Source organism: Mesoplodon bidens (genome assembly GCF_964165515.1).
Source record: "Mesoplodon bidens genome assembly, chromosome: 3".
Classification (NCBI taxonomy): domain Eukaryota; kingdom Metazoa; phylum Chordata; class Mammalia; order Artiodactyla; family Ziphiidae; genus Mesoplodon; species Mesoplodon bidens.
The window spans coordinates 150,570,734-150,588,257 of NC_138178.1; the positions used below are offsets into that span (position 1 = coordinate 150,570,734).

General features: G+C 49.0%; 2 protein-coding genes across 3 annotated transcripts in view; one reads left to right on the forward strand and one right to left on the reverse strand.

Annotated features, from left to right (window-relative positions):
* FCF1 (FCF1 rRNA-processing protein) overlaps positions 1-17,524 on the forward strand; it is a 239,062-nt gene that overhangs the window by 83,496 nt on the left and 138,042 nt on the right. The window lies entirely within an intron of this gene.
* Positions 1-17,524, reverse strand: part of LTBP2 (latent transforming growth factor beta binding protein 2) — a 101,619-nt gene that overhangs the window by 53,687 nt on the left and 30,408 nt on the right. The window lies entirely within an intron of this gene.

A 17,524-nucleotide genomic window follows, 5' to 3' on the forward strand; every position in this document is an offset into this window, starting at 1 on the left:
TGATTCAGGGGCGGAGCCCTGAATATCCTTCTGATTAATGTTATTGTAAAAATAATAGAACAACAATGTTCAAGGAGAAAAAAATGAATTCATCATCCTCCTACCCCAACACGGCAAATACTTTGGCATATTGCCTTTCAACCTTTGCTCAAGTATATGTTCTTACACTATTGTCATCACTTGCAGATACCATTTAAATTCTGATTTTTCACTTAACATTAGATCGTACTTTACACAATTCCACAATTTTCATATTGATCATCTTAATTGCTACAAGGTAGTCTATCTGAAGATGGATCACAATTTATTCAGACATTCTCCTGTTATATACTTAGATTGGTTTTTTAATTTTTAACTGTGGACATTCTGACTCATATGGCTTTTTTCTTCAGTTAAAATATTCCTTTTGTATAGGGGGATTCATTAAACTGTTTTTATTCTGTATATTTGAAAAATATTTATAAGAAACATTTTGAAAAGGCTTATTAGCTTAGGATTAATTCTGTGGACTAGAATGACCATATCAGAGGTTACATTTATGGCTCCAGGTTTACACTGGAGGACTGCTCTCTGAAAGGTTGTATAAATGTACCACTCAGAGTGCAGCCTCTCCAGCATTATTATATTATACACAGCCTTGCCAGTGTATTATTAATTTTTCATAATAATAATCATCATCATAAATGATACTCAATGTTGTTTTAGCTACCTTTTTAATCATTTCTGAGGTTGAATTTTTTTCATACATCTATTTACCACTTGTGAAATTTCTGCTCATGTCCTTTGATATCTTAACTATTTGAGTTGTTTGCTCATAAACTTGAACGGTTCTTTATGTGTTTATTATAAGGCAGGTCATTCTACAAGGCAGCCTTGTTGTAAATACTCTGTCACTGTCAAAATGTATATGAACCACTGTATACATGACAGTGTCTGGACTGTGGTGAGTGTGAGCACATTGTAGACATTGAAGCTGAGAGAATAATTACTTGCCCAAGGTTATACAACAGGTAAATCAGGCCCCAGGACTCCAGCCCAGCAGAGCTTGACTCATGTGCTACCCAACAGAGCAGCGCAGACCATGACAGAAACTCAGCCTAGAAGCCTCTGCTCAGGCCTGGGGTGGTGCTCTTTCCTCCAGTAGGTCCCACCACTAGCCTCTCCACTGGATTCTTTGCCCAAGTGGGTACCCTGGGACCCTCTCCCTCCATCGTCCCTACTCCTGTTCTGTTGGCCCCGGGTGTCCAGGCCATGAGCAATCTCCCTCTCATCCTTTCCTGGCAGAAGCCAGAACAGCACAGGTGTCAGAGTTGGGCACCTTCCAGCCCTTCCCCAGCCCTGTTGGCCTGGGACTTGGCTCCCGTGGGCTTCACTGCTGCTCTTCTTCCAGTGCGACCAGCAGCAAATACTCACCCTGACAGCCCCAAACATGCCCCAGCCTGCTCCCCGAGTTTGAGGGCTGGAGTGAGAGAGAGGGCCCGTTAGCCACCCCAGAAGCTCTGGGAGCTGTAATGGACCAGATTTGGGGGCCCCACCCTCAGGCACCTGCTCCTAACTCCGAGGAGAAGGTCAGCACAGCCAGCTGCAGCAGAAAACACAATCCTTCCAATGGCTTCCAAGAGTTCACCAAAGAGTGAGAGGTAAGTGAGCTGGTGGGTCAGTGGAAGTCTCCTCCTGGTGGCAGCAAGCTGGTGCCATGGCTCAGCTTAGTGTCCGCATCACAGAGCACCCAGGGAGCTAAAGGGAGTAGTTCAGGTTCTGCCCTGACTACCTGGGACATTTCTGAACTTGATGCTGACAAAGAGCTCTCCAGTCTGGTCAAGGTGGAAACTCAAAGGGTTCTTTCTTGGTGGTTTGCTGTCACTGTTGTTACTGTTGCCATCACTTGTTTCTCTAGTTGGAACTCAATGCTAATGGCCCCAAGATTCCTGAGTTCAAATCCCTTAAGGGCCAAAGGTTTAACTTTGCAGGGAAGAAAAAAAATGTCTTCCCTATTTGTAGAAAGGACCCGTCTGTACAGAGAAGAGAGGACAGGAATTGGGCCAGGCAGATGTCAGTTCTGCCTCCCACTTGACCAGTCACTGAGATCCCCTGAAACTCAGATTCCTAATCAGTAAAACAGGAACAGTGACACCCACCTCACCAGGCTATGGTGAGGACCAAGGGGACCAGTGACACTATGTGATTATTTTGAAAATATAAATAAGTGGTCACAAGTTGAACACTATGCCAGAACTTTAAAATCACACGAACAAAGAAAAGAAAGTGCTAGCTATAGTTCAGACAAAATACCTCTCCCCAAGCCACTAAAAATTCTTCTTCATCTAAGAGGAATAAAAGACACCACAAATATCTTATTATACTGCCCAAGCATCCTTACATATAAAAGGCCAAGTGACTAATCTGGTGTCAATACATTTTTAACAACCACAGCCTTCTGAGCTCAACCCATTGTCATCTACTGCTGTGATGGGGATTTTGGATTAAACGATAGAAATCAGAAAGTCCTACCTTCTGAGAGGCTCACAGCCAAGTAAAGAAGGAAACCTTGGTTCTTTGATAGGTCCTATGTCTTACACTGAAAACACCCCTCTAAAGAGTCAGCTATCTCCCTTCATAAACCCCGGGCCAGTCCTTGGAGGTGGACAGGGAGGGAGGGCCCCCCACCCCATGTGTGAAGGGCTTCAGGCCCTCAGCTCAGCTCTGGCTCCTAGAGAGTGGTAGCAACAGAGGCAAGTGAGAGCTTCACTGGGCAGGTGAGTTTCTTTGACTGAAGTCCCCGGAGCGAGGCTCTGTCCACTCTCAGCCTTGGAAGAACTGCTTCGATTTCATTAAAGGATAGCATAAATGTTCTCAGACTCGCCTGGCCCAAGATTATCTCTCTGGGATTGTTCCAAGGAGGTCCTGGCAGAGCTGCCACAATGGACTGGAACATCCATCTCTCTAGACTTCAGGATTTCATGGATCAGTAAAATTTTGAAACAAATGTAGGGGACCAACATAAAGTTGCCAAGTTTTTATTTAGGTAAGACATTAAAACACACACACTCATGCACAACTGCCAATTATTACCACCATAATTTTATGAAAGAAAAGACATTTCAATGCCAATAAGAAATATTTGAAAAAGCTTAATTTCATGGAAATCTCACCTCGTTGACTTTATTTTTTTCATTTCTTCGTGGACCAATGAAAACTCTCATCACAGACCAGCATGGAGCCAAGGAGGAGCACCAAGATGTGCTCTGGCCTGAGGACTCTCCGGCTCTTTCAACCAATTTGAGAAGAAAACCTTCCATCCCAGCTGGCTGGGATCTTCAGACCTGAGTGGAAACTCCCTGGACAGTGCATACCCATGATAATGCCACTCAGCTGAACATGGTGTCCCCATATTCTGCCCAACTCACTAAGGTTCTCAAACCGTGATGGGGAGACGAGTGGGTGAGGGGCTCCGTGCCCTCCATCCCACCCACCTTCACCTTAGCCTGGTGGCTCCACTCTATCTAATTGATAACTGGGTTTCCACATACTATTTTGTTTGTTAAGTGTTCTGCTGCCAAAAGAAAGTTTAAAAACATCACTGCAGGGGCTTCCCTGGTGGCGCAGTCATTGAGAGTCCGCCTGCCGGTGCAGGGGACATGGGTTCGTGCCCCGGTTCGGGAAGATCCCACATGCCGCGGAGCGGCTGGGCCCATGAGCCATGGCCGCTGGGCCTGCGCATCCGGAGCCTGTGCTCCGCAACGGGAGAGGCCACAACAGTGAGAGGCCCGCATGACGCAAAAAAAAAAAAAAAAATCACTGCAAGGTGCATAGAATAGTTATAGCTCCCATGGATAGAGCACTGAAGGATGTACTTTAAATGCATCATCTTATTCATGTTATTTTATTGAATGAAAAAAGTAAGTTGCAGAATAATATGGATAGTAATACTTCCAGGTTTTTGTTTGAAGAAAAACCTCTCTCTTCCCTACAGATATTTATATAGGCATAGGAAAGGTCTGGAAGGATCTGTAAACAGTGGCTGCCCCTTGGGGATGAGAATGCCTATGTATGTGTAACTACTGTTTTAAACTTTATGTTTCCATAGTTTTAGAGTTTTTTCAGTAAAAAAATTTTTTTTACAGTTTTACAGTAAACATGCATTATGTTGTAATAAAAATAAATCTCTATTTTCCCCAGCAACTCCAATTTATAGGTAAGGAAACTGAGGCTCAGGAAAAGCATGATAAATGTGTGTATATTACTAGGATCCAAGGTGGACTCTGATGGCTAACAGAGGTACAGGAGTTCAGATGTAAGCAGGACCGTGACATTTGAGCTGGGGCTTAAGAGAAGGGTAGGAATTTTACAGTCCAAAATGAGGAGGAAGACACTCCAGATAAGAAAAGTAACATAAGAAAATGCGTGAAGGTGGGAAGCACGGGCCATATTTAAGGAAGGATAATGAGCACAGTTGGATAAAGCATAGAATGGAAGGGAAGGGAGGCAAGGAAAATAACATACATTCAGTGCCTACCAAGTAGTGGACGTCATTCTAGGTGTTTTACATAACATATCATTTTCTTGTCCAAACAACCAACCCTATGATCAAAAACCTCTGCTTGGCCCAAACGACTTTAAACAAAGTAAAAAGACAAAAGACAAAATGGGAAAAAAATGTGCAATTCATATCATGATAAAGAACCAATCTCCATAATATTTAAAGAGCTCCTAGAAACAGAAAAGACAGACCAATAGCCCTAGAAGAAAAGTCAGCAAAGGAATATGAACAGTTCACAGAAAAAAAACCCCAAATGTTTCTTTTTTTTTTTCAAGATCAAGATTTTTAAAAATTAATGTTTTATTGCTTCATCAAGTACATTCTCAAGTATAATTTTTTTATTTACTATAAATATATGGTGACAAAGAAAACAGTTTGAAGGAACTGCACTGACTTTTCCTAAGGCACCAGCAGTTTTCCCCACCATCACTTATGAACCATAGTGCAATTGTCAACACAATGAAAAAGGAACTTAGTATCATTATTAAAATAGTTTTAACCCTTAAAGGGTCTTGGGCTCAACAGATAGCACTTTGAGAACTACTGTTTTACTAGAACAAAAATATATTTCTCATTTTTGTTATGTTGACTTTTGGTTGGTAAGAGGTATCTTCATTCTGGAATCCTGGCAAAAGAAAAAGCCTTTATCTGGCACCTGTTTTTCTTGTGGCAGAGGAAAATGAGCAAAAGTAAATTCATGCATTGGCTTCCAAAGCTTCTTCTTAGACATGACCTATATCACTTCTCATCTTCCATTGACTTTGGTCAAGTCCCACGGCCAAGCTTGATGTCAACGGAAAGAAGGAAGTACTCTTCCCATAGGTAGGGACCCTGGAAACCGTGGCCTCCGACGCCGCTCCCCCCTCCCGGGAAAGGAGACACAATTCCCCTCCTCGCCTCCGCCGCCACCTCCAACCACCCCCAAAATAACCCCTACGGGGCGTGAGAGGCAATTACAACCCCGGCGAGCGGAGGGCGCGGGGGATGGGCGCCGGGTGGGCGGGGTCGGGGAGCGCGGCGCGGGTCCCCAGGTGGCGAGCGGAGGTGCTCCCACCGCCCCAAATATTTCTTAAACACATGAAAGTAGGCTCAACTTTTCTCATTCTAAGGGATGTGCAAATGAAAACTACTTTGAGATAGCATTTTTCAGCCCATCAGATTAGCAAAAAATCCAGAAGTTTAATAATAGACTAATTTGGTGAGATTGTGCAGAAACAGACACTCAGATGTTGCTGGTAGGAATGTAAGTCGACACAGCCCATATGGAGAGCAATTTGGCAATGTCTGTCCACACCGCAATGCATCAATGCTTTGCCCCTGCAGGTCCACCTCTGAGGCTGTGCTGCAGATACACCTGCTGTGGTAGGCGCTGCTGCCGCCCTGCCCAGTCCCCTTTGCGGCCGGTGCACCCCACACTGGCTTCTCCTGAGCTGTGCTCCGGACGGAAGACAACCACCTGACAAGCTCCTCCCACCATCATGACCACGAAGCCAATGACTGCCTGAACCGGAAGTTTAAAAGCCCCGCCTCCTCGCTTCAAGGTGGGACAACTGTCCAAGCTCTGCCCTCTGTTAGGTTTTGGCTTGATTTTCCCGGGACTAATCCTTGCTTGGCTCTTTCCTCCTTTCCATTCTGCTTCCCTCCCGCCCTTAGCCCTCCCCGAGTAAATCACACACACACCTGAATTCACGTCCCAGCTCCACCTCTAGGGGAATCTGACCTAAGACACTTGTAAACGTCCACAATGATGGATGAACAAGATTATTCATAGTAGCACTGTTTTGTAATAGCTAAATATTTTGTAAAGAGTAGAAACAATTTAAGTGTCCCTTAGTAGGGGATTGGTTAAACAAACTAAGAGACATCCACGGGATGGAGTCCTATGCCCTCAAAACAGAAAGATGCAGCTCTTTTACATCCACAGGAAAAGCTCTCCAAGATATATAGAAAAGTGAAAAAACAGCCCAAATCTGGCCCACCGACTGTTTTTGTACAGACTGTGGCCTAACAATGGTTTTTTATATTTTTTAATGGTTGGAAAAAATCAAACGAAGAATAATATTTCATGACATGAGAAAGCGATATGAAATTCAAATTTGTTTCCATAAATACAGTTTAAGTGGAACACAGTCACACTCATTGTCTAAAACTGCTTTTGCTCTACAGTGGCAGAGCTGAGTAGTTGCAGACACCATATGTTGTACAAAGCCTAAAATATTTACTATCTGGCTTTTTATGGAAGAAGTTTGCTGACTCCTGGTGTGGGCATGTAAACTTTTGTGTAAAAATAGAGAAAATAAGCATGAATTTATTTGCATATTCATAAAGCAATCTTGGAAGGATACCCTAAGAATTAATAAGTGGTTTCCTGTGTGTGTGTGTGTGTGTGTGTGTGTGTGTGTGTTGGGGGGGAGTGGGAAGTGGATGGATGGGGAAGAAACTGGTGCTACAATTTAATGAATGCTTGTACTGTGCCAGGCTGCATGCCAACAATGCGTGTCACATGTATTATCTCATGAAAGCCTCTCCATAACCCTAAGAGTTAGATACTCATTATCCCCCATTTTACAGTCAAGAAAACAGAGGGTAGGGAGGTTCTATACCTTGCTGAAGTTCGCAGAACTCCTAAGTGCAGAAGCCAGGTTACCAAACCAGGTAATGTCATCCTCAAGCCACCCCACCATTGGTCATTTCTCTATCGCCATTTCACTGAGGCTGTGAGGGATTAAAGAAGAATAGGTTCGGGTGCATATCGTGGAGGGCTTGAAATATCAGGGAGGTGTCTGGGCTGTACTGAATGGGTAAGGGGGAGTCCCTAGAGATTTTGGAGCAGCCCACCCTCTTTCACGCATTCAAGAAGCACTTACTGAATGCCTGCCATGTGCCAGGCATCCAGGTGCAAGGGTGGCAAAGACTCTCTTACCCTCTCTGCTCCAGTGGAGACTGAGCAAAGGAACCAGCATCCCAGCACATGTGTGGAGGTACAGGGGGAGCCATACATTAGCCTTGAGATGCTGGTGGTCTTCAAGCAGGTCTAGGACATGATGGGATGGGCCTTTTCAAATGTTTATTACTTTGATGAAAGATTACCTGGTGGTGGATAGACCAGAGAGGGGAGGGCTGGAGGCCAGCTGGAAGGCTTTGGCTGTGCTCTACGTGAGCAGGGACCAAGGATGGGACCAAGAAGAGGATAGGGATTCAAGGGATATTTAATACATAGAGAGTTCCCAGCTGTGGCTTAGACAAATGGGTGGAGGACATTCCAAGAGCCAAGATCTCAAGGAGTGATCCAAGAAGTGACTCAGTTTGGGACATGGTGAGTGCTGGTGCCTCAGGATGGATCTCAGAAGCAGATGGAAATACCCAGGAGGCAGCACTCAGGAGAGAGGCTGGGACTGCAGACACAGGCAAGGGAGTCCTGGTGGAGAGGTGGGGCTGCAGGGACGCTATTACTCGGGGAGCGTATTCATAACAAACCACGACTCAGAGTTCCCCTGCTGGACTCTGCTTACACTTGCCAGTTTCAAAGAGGGAAATGTGTTAATGAACAGACTGGTCTCCGTGTTAGGCTTTGCTTCCATAAATTTGTCTCCAACCTTTGGTGCCTGCTACCGCTTGCCTGCTAGCATGCGATAAAGCAAATGACAAGCCCAAAAGGAATACTGATGGGAAAACATGGCAACAGCCCATCACACTTCACTTGACAGCTTGCTCTCTACATGGCTACGTGCGTGTGCCTATAGCGGGTTTTTATTTTGCACACACAGACGATCATCATAGTGTCTGCTAGTAAAACTGTTCCCAGTTCTAATCATGGAATTAATTACATTGATAGTTCATGGTATTCCTTATGACTGCCAGATGCTCTGACACCGAAACACTTTGAGAAATACAGGAGTAAAGAGAGAATAAATAAGGGCAGAGAAGGGGGTCTGGGGAGCAACAAGGCTTGAGGGGCAGACCAAGAAAGAGGCTGTGGAGATGTCAGAGAGGCAGGAGGGGACAGGGAGAGAGCACCAAGACAGGAGGGCGTTCCTTGAACTCCATCCCTGCTCCTGGCCTTCCTGTGACTGCAGGCCCAGCTCGTTACAGGTGAACACACCTTGGCGCTTCCCAAGTGGCTCAGTCTCCCCTGAGAATCTGGGTCCTGGAGAGGCAGGGGGAAGCCTTCGCAGAGCTCTAGCTCCTTCTCTCCTCCTCGCTGTCCAGGCCTCACGCCCAGGCCAGAGTCAGGTGGCCCTTGTGCCTAATCCGCAGGGGCCCAAGGTAGTGTTTCCAGACATCACGCTCCAGCCCCCGCTGCAAACCTGCCCTGCCCCGGCAGGGAACAAGGGGGCACCCAGCCTTGGTGGGCAAAGAAGAGGGGACACCATGGCCTTGGACAAAGCGAGGAGCCTGCTGATTCTAGATGATGCATAGTTTGGGGGCCTGAGCAGGTGTGGCCCAGGCTGGGCTAAGACAGCAGCCATCACTCCCCAGCCTCTGGGTATCAGAGGTGTCAGGTTGGTGGGTTCCCAGGTGTCACTGTAAGGAGGGGAAGACTTGAACTCTGCCCCTCTTGTCCTAGACAGTAATAATGAACATTTATTGAGCACTAACTCTGTGCTGTGTATTAATTGTTCTATTTGCATATGTTATCTAATCTTCACAACAACCTTAAGGGGCTAGGTACTGTTATTAACTGTTATTAATTGTTATTACTGTTATTTCATTTTCAGAAAATGAAACTGAGGCACAGAGAGATTAAGGACTTGTCCAAGGTCATTCATCTAGAATTGCACTGTCCAATAGAGCTTCCTGTGGTGATGGAAATGCTCTATAGTCTGTGCCATCCAATATGCCACTGTGGCTTTGAAGCACTTGGAAATGCAGCTGGTGTGACTGAGTTTTACATTAAATTAAATTTAAATAGTCCCTTTGTGGCTGATGGTTACTGCATTGGACAGCACAGCATAGAAAATGGAGGAGTCTGGATTTGAACCCGGAAAGTCTATCTTGGCTATGTGGTTAAAAGTTTCCCCTGGCTACCCTCATTGCATTCTTTGTCCCCAGGCACTTGGGTTCCCTGACTGTCCTGGCCTAGGGGAATCAGCACCCTTTTAAACCTTGCTGTCCTGAGGATGTGGCAGGAAAGAGACTGGATTTCCGGAAGACATGGACCCAGGACCAGGTCACAGGGGAGCAGGTTTCAGCGTGGCCTGAGGAAGGATGTCTAAAAAGCCAGGGTTGCCTGGCGACATGGTGGTCCCTGGAGAGGCCTGAGCACCTTGTCCTTGGGATCAAGGAGCTGGGTCCCCGCCTCTACCCGCCCCCCGCACCGCGTGCCAGAAAGGAAGCAGCAGCCATTCCTGCTCAGGGCGGGGCTCCGGGCCCGTGGCACCTGAGAGACAAGTGGGGTGGCATGCTCAGTGGGGCAGTCCTGGGGGACCCAGCCCCTTCTCGCTGCCTGGCACACAGTTGCGGCATCCCCGACACTGGGACCCTCATACCCTGCTGCCCTCCCGGAAGGGCCGAGAGCTGGCCTCCCCTACATGTCTCAAGACCTCTCCTGCTGCCGGTCCTGCTGTGCCCACTTGCCCGATCCCTTCGGCCTCACCGGTCTGCCTGAGGTTCCCCCCCCCCCCCACCCCCCGGCCACCTGTGAGTCATATCCCCCTGCTCTGAGGTCTGCGCCTTTAGCTTTTTTCCGTGGCCACACCCAGGTCTGAGAGGTCCGGAGCTCGGACTCACAGACCCCAGGGGATGCCCCTGCCAGGCTGAGGGGTGGGGAGGGGGCAGAACCCGGGGAGCCTCGCCTGCGCAGAACTGCACGCTGCTCCGCTCGGCCAGCAGCTGGGGAGAGAACACAGCACCCTGCTTCCTTGCAGGCAGGTAAGACGCTGAGGCTGGTGCAGCTGTGCACGTCTGGGGCATTGTCTCTAGGACACCGAGCCCGGGCCTGAGGCCTGGCTCCCACCTCTAGAGCAGCATTACATAGGTGCTGCCTCAGTGTCCCAAGTGTCCAGAGACCCCTCTGAGCCTCGTCAAGCTCCTCCGCCCTCCAGACCCCTCATGCCTTGGTCAGCTGCGAATGCTTTGCCACTGAGCAGCCTGCCTCACGGGCCGCCAAGCCCTTGCTCCTTGAGACTCTGCATTGCCTTTTTTCTCTCCTGGATGGGCCAGGGTGTTGGCCAGGAAGCTGTATGGGCTGCCTAGGCCCTGGGATCACAGCTAGGGCACCTCAGGGGGCAGAGGGGAGGAGGAGGTGCCCTGAAGGGCTGCCCAGGGCCCCAGGAAATGCCCCTCATTTTCTACATAAGTTTCATTTTGTCCAAGTGTCAAACTGCCAAGCAATCACCCTCTCCCTCCAGCCAGTAAGGAGACAAAGGAAGGGCCCCTCCAGGAGCCCCCCTGCCTCCTTCTGGGCCCAGCAAGACCACCCAAAGGGCTGCATCATGGCCAGGGATACAGATCCTGAGAGGGGAAAGGAGGGGACTGGATCTTACCCTCTTTTTTTTTTTTTTTTGTGGTACGCGGGCCTCTCACTGTTGCGGCCTCTCCCGTTGTGGAGCACAGGCTCCGGACGCGCAGGCTCAGCGGCCATGGCTCACGGGCCCAGCCACTCCTCAGCGTGTGGGATCTTCCTGGACTGGGACACGAACCTGTGTCCCTTGCATTGGCAGGCGGACTCTCAACCACTGCGCCACCAGGGAAGCCCTTTACCCTCTTTTATATCCTTCATGGAGTCATCACAGCGCTGGGCAGACAGCTGCTGCCCCCCAGATAGTCATCACATTGAACATTGAACTCTGTGGCTCCCAGCGCTCTGGCCTCACTGGAGCCATCTCCCCAGCCCAGGCCATGTCCCACTCCACAGCCATCCAGGGCCAAGGAGCAGTCTGAAGCCTTTGGCTCCAAGTTCCCCCAGGAAGACTTGTCAGCTTGTGGGGAACCTGGCTGTCATGAATTCATCATCTAACCACTTCCAAGGTCCACTTGTGAGCCCCTCAGATGGTGCGTGGTCCCACATGGGCGCTGAGGGAAAAGCATCTGGCCCACCGAGGGCTCACAGTCCAGGCAGGGAAGCAGGAAGCAGGGGAGGGCTAGCACACCTGGCTCCTTTGTGTGGATTAGAAAAGGGGCCCCAGGCAGCCAGTTTACAGAGGCTGCCCTGCTTCCTTCAGGCTGATGTAGCATGGTGCCAGGGCTGGGCAAGCGGAACGTAGGCTAGAGTTTAGCCCCATTCATCTCCTGACCTTTGTGTAGGGTGCAACCCGCCCCCCCCAACCAACCCATGCACAGTGGTCCTGGGAGAAGACCCTGCACATGAGTGTTTCCTACAATCCAAGAGTGGAAAAGCAGCAGGTAGTCAGGTGAGCTGCCTGGCCAAGATGCTCCAGGCCTCCCTACTCAGATGTAGCCCTGGGTCTGGATGCCTGGGGAAGACTTTCTAGAAGTCGTGTGATGTTAGCTGGAGGAAGGCATGGGGAGGACAGCGTCCACCCAAGGCCGAGAGAACCACGAGTGCAAAGAGACAAATCCAAGAATGTGCTGGTGATGGTGTTCAGGGGGGTAAGGAGGTGTGTCTGGTTAAAGGGAAAAAAGGAAGGGCCAAGGATGACAATAAATAACAGCAAATAGCTACATTTATTTGCCAGGTACTGTTCTAAGCACTTTATGTATATAAACTAATTTAATCATCATTATATGAGGAGTAGGTATTATGATTATCCCCATTTTACAGGTGAGGCACAGAGTTGCTAGGTAACTTGCCTAAGGTCACAGAGCCAATGACTAACAGAGCTGGGAATCCGACACAGGAGGCCTGCATCTGCATCTTGTTTCCAAGTCTGTACTCTAAACCTCTACACTATATCGTGGCTTGAGAGCTATGCTTTGGGTCTGAGCTTTAGAGCCTTATCCTTTGGGTCTCACGTATAAAAGGGAAGCCTTGAAGGAAGGTGTTTTTACCAGGAAGGAACAAGGTTAAAAATGGTCTCTTAGGAAGGTGATCATGGACAACTCCTCCCTGGAGCTCCCACCCACCCTGACCGCCCAGCTGCCTGGCCAAGAGTGCTCTCTTCCCCCACCCCTGCCCCCCAGACGTTTTCCCAGGGCATCTGTGGTCCCCAGGGTGAGGCAGAGGTGAGGCAGTGAAGTCTGTGGAGCCACAGTACTCCACACACACCCACTGGTTCAAGTAACTGCTCTGTTTATGGAAACTCAGGCACAGAACAAACATCACTTTAGAAAGGTCCCCAGTGCCCTGCAAGACGGCTCTCACTATCCCCACAGCACCTGTGAGGCACTTGCGGTGCAGAGACAGTAAGTCTCTGGCCCTAGCTCACATGTCTCACGAATGGCAAAACCCAGGATTCGAACCAGGTCTATCACACTCCTCCCAGCACTGCACCCTCACTCTCGCCACAAGCTGCTGCTGCATGAGTTACAAAGAAGCAAGTGAAAAAAGGAAGTGGTTGGAGAGGTGAAGAGGTGAAGGGAAAGAAAACACGAGTCAGGGCATATGGGCACCTGGAAAGTGCTACAGATCAGAGGAGAGAACTTTAGGCTGAGGGGATTGAGTTTGGACCACTTCCCAAAGCCATGAAGAACTTGGTACGTCTCACCACCACCAAATGGGCCATGAGACGCCCACCTCTTGAACCCCGAGTTCCCAGCCTGTGGTCTTTGGGACCCATCTTCCTTCCATGTATGTTCCCCCCACCCCTGGCAGGCACGCGCACCCATGCACACACACACACACACACACACACACACAGCTTAGCTGGCCTGCCTTATAGGACGGCAAACACAGGCCTGTGACTTCAGATGAGTTTACCCCACCTGGACAGGCCCATTGTAGACAAAGGCAGCTGGTGTCTGGGTCAAGGATATACTTCTCAGGGGCTGGTACAAGTCTTGGCAGCCTTCAGCCAGCCTGCTCTTCCAGGGCCTGGAACTCTTCCCCAGGACCATAAACAAAAGGAGATTTCTAAAAGACCTGGGGGCCCAATCTGAGAAGCCTTCCCTCATCCCAAACCTACCAACCAATTATGTGCCGTATACCTGCTCCAGGCACTTCATTTTAAAATGTTTACTAGGATCTTTACACTTGAGAGTGTGATTTTTTTACGCTTTACTTGATTAGTGCAAACCTATGCTATAAAAACTATCATTCCCCATTTTACAGAAGAGAAAACTGAGGCACAGAGAAGCTGTTTACTTGCCCACTATCACCACCAGGCAGGTGGGTGCTGGGGTGGGGTCTCAAGGCCTGAGCTCTGTACCTCTGGTGGATGACATTCCCCAACATGCTGCTCACCCTTGGCTAAAATAGGAAACCTCACCAGAGCCAGAAACACCTTCAAGTGGTCTGGGGAAACTCTCAGAGTTTCCAGTTACCGCTGTTGCTATAAACAAAGGGCTCAGGTAATCCCAGAGTCTAGGGACAAATAAGAGTTGGTGCCATTCATAGGACACCTAAAAGGTGTGTATATGCATTTACATATGTTAGTAAATCCTCCCGACAATTCTATCAGTGGCAGGCATCCCCATCTTACAGATGAGAAAACTGAGGCTCGTGGGGTTAAATCACTTGCTCTGGGCAGCATAACTATTAAGTGGCAGAGCTGAGGTTCAAACCCAGACTTACCTAACAATAAGACATCAATTATGCCACAGTTGCTCCCTCACACACTATTGCCTGCTGTAGGGGCTCTGACCTTGACCCAAGAACCTCCAAAAAAAAAGAAAGAGGGCTTCCCTGGTGGCGCAGTGGTTGAGAGTCCGCCTGCCGACGCAGGGGACACGGGTTCGTGCCCCGGTCCGGGAAGATCCCACATGCCGCGGGGCGGCTGGGCCCGTGGGCCATGGCCGCTGAGCCTGCACATCCGGAGCCTGTGCTCCGCAACAGGAGAGGACACAACAGTGAGAGCCCGCGTACCGCCAAAAAAAACCCCCCCAAAAACAAAAAACAAAAAAAAAAAGAAAGAAATGTGGAATCAGTTTGTTTCTCAAGGGTGTGGCTTGGCTGGGGTCTCAAGAGGATACCCCCGCCCCTTGGAGTACCAGATTCCCTCCAGAGGCCTCTGATGCAACCCCTCCCCACCCCACCCCCACCCCCCCCACCCCCGCTGGCTGGGTGCACCCTTGGGTGGACACGTTAGGTAGCAGTGAGGAGCCCAGGCTCCGGTAGGAAACCGAGCGTGGGCGACTGGCTGGAAGCAGAAATATGGTATCTCCAGAGGTTTTGATTTGCAATCTTCATTTTGCAAGGAATGGGGATTTTTCTTCTTTTCAAAAAGCAGTGGGCTTCCTTGAATTTTAGACCTTTCACAAATATTTTTTTAGGAGAAAAAAGAAGGAAAAAATCCCCCACAAAATGCCTGTCGCAGCTACTCACTTCCACATTGAATCACGGACACAAAACCACAGCTATGTGGCTAACAAAGGAACTATGTGTTTTCATATCTTGTTATTGGAAATCATTTAGCAATCTTCACTATGTCATCTGCAGACAGACAGACAAATAGACACGCAGACACACCCCTCTGGGTCCTAAGCCGCCAATCTTACAACCTCGGTCATCAGATAACTTTGCATTTCACCCATTTTCCCTTTCTAATCCTTTTCTGAGAAATTACACAGCAAGGCTTAAATCTTCCTCCTTAGCCCCTCTCCAGAGGTGGGGTGTGTGTGTGCACATGTGTGCATGCCAGTGATTGGAGGAGGAATGCTGAGACATTGATTCAGTTAATTCCACAAGTGGAAACAAGTATACATTTCACAGTCCCTTTTTAAAATTAATATTATCATAATAGCACTTTACTTTGGTAAAGTGATTTTCACCTGGGAAGCTGACAGTGCCTTTTCTGACAGTGGCAAATTAATTAACTGATGGCAGATTTACAGATTGCATAACTGGAAAAACTACTGGACCCATAAATCAGAAACTTCCTCTGCATCCCAGACAAAGGGTGAAACCTGATATATATTTGAAAACCTTGAGCTCAAAAGGATAATTCACAAGGCCTGAAAAATCTCCATTATGATTTTTGAGGCATGTTCTCTCTGCACAGCTTCCCACCCACTCTCTCTCTCTCTCTCTCTCTCTCTCTCTCTCTCTCTCTCTCTCTACACACACACACACACACACACACACACACCCCACCCCAGAGGGCTACACTCACTGAGCAGCCACAGTTCCGTACAAAGCAACCGGATGGGATGGGCATCCCCCTGGGGCATCTGAAAAAGAGCATTGACTGTCTTTCTGTTACCTTCTGGCTTCATCCCTCCCTAACCTTTCCTTTCAAACAAAAATCCTAGAGGACTTAGGTCAGTACAGTCACAAGCTCAAAATGTTCATTGTTACTACTTTTTTTTGTCGGATGCTGGAAACTGTATACATTAACGTTTTAATGCCCCAACAACTCCTCCAAGCTCTCGCCAGCTTTCTGGAGTTTCCTGAAAAGACACAAGGCTCCTTCACCCTCTGTCTTCCAGTCCTGTTCAGCCCACATGGGACCCCAGCAAGAGGGCAGAGGGCAGCAGACAGAGTGGAGGTATTGAGCCTCCAGTTCCCTCCTGACGGGCCACTGTGGGTAGTGGTGGCTCTATTCCTCTGCCAGAGGCCACAGCCCTGTTGTGGTCCTCTCCTGTGGCTGGAGCTACTCTGGGTTCCAGTAACCGCTGACCCCTTGCTCTTAGACCTGCAGGGCTAAGGGCTTCCCTATACTCTGCTTCCCTTGTTGTTTCCTTTGACTCTGTCCACACCTTTGCAAATAGACCCTTTATCAGATTGTCCTCACTGAGTGTGCCATCTGTTTCCTGCTGGAACACTGACTGATACAGAAAAGAAAGAGTCTCAGCTATCAAGTATTGAGCCCTTAGCTATGTGACTCAGCACTTTATCCACTTTGACTCATGGAAGTGAAGAGATTCACACATCATCAAGTGGCTGGGGAGCAACACAATCAGATGAAGCCGAGGTCTGACTCATGACCACTACGCCGTATGGTCCCCAGTGTCAAGTGAGGTGGTGCCTGTAAAGTGCTTTGCACAGTAGGGCCGGCTGACTCAATAAAGCTCCATCAATGGTAGGTTAAAATAACAACTATACCACACTCAGAAAACCCACAGTCCTAAATTCTACTCCAGCGTAACGCTAGCCCCGCCCTAACCGCAGTCCTAAGGTTGAACCCTCGTTCTAATACCACACTGAAGTTACACTCCAGTCTAACCCAACCACCACCCTCCCTGTGAACTAGAAAGTCACCTCGACCACAACCTTCATCCCCCGCTTTGTAACCCAAACATTCCCCACTGTAACTACTGGGGGAGGCTAAGATCAGGGCTGTGGGGAGAATGGGGAGTCTCTCTGCCCTCCGCACCTGGGAGCTTGTCCCCTCCCAGTGGCAGGAGCATCCCACATCCCACTCCATCTGTCCTCCCCTCGTTGGACTCAACACTACTGGCCAGAGGCATTTGTGCAACATCCACTTGCCTCACGTAACTGAGCTGGTGACTTTGGTGAGGCGAGAACCAGGAGGCCAGAGCACGTACACGAGGCCGGGGACAGAGCAGAGGCGCCAATAAATCCTGCTGGCGGTGATGATGAGAAAGGAGAATTAGAAGACGAAGCTGCTCCTGGCTTCTCCATCACTTGGCTGCCGGCTCTGGGCAAACAGGAGGTGAACAGCTCTCATCTCAGAGATCTGTAGAGGGCTGGGGCCAGGCCTGGGCTGGGAGGGAGGCCCTCTCTGGAACCCAACCTAGGGAGGGTCCTGATAATCCTCAGCTCTGGGATTATCCTAGAAAAGGGAGTCAGGCAGTCTCCATCAGAGATTTCGGGGCCACCTCAGGCCAGAGGTCCACTTTCAAGCTTCAATACGAGAGGGAGGAAGAGAAGTATGCAGGAAGCAGACACCATTTCCCTGGAATCTGCCCACTTGCCCTGCGTGGGGAGCGGAGAGGTGTTAGAAGGCCCTGGGCCCCCTTCTCCCT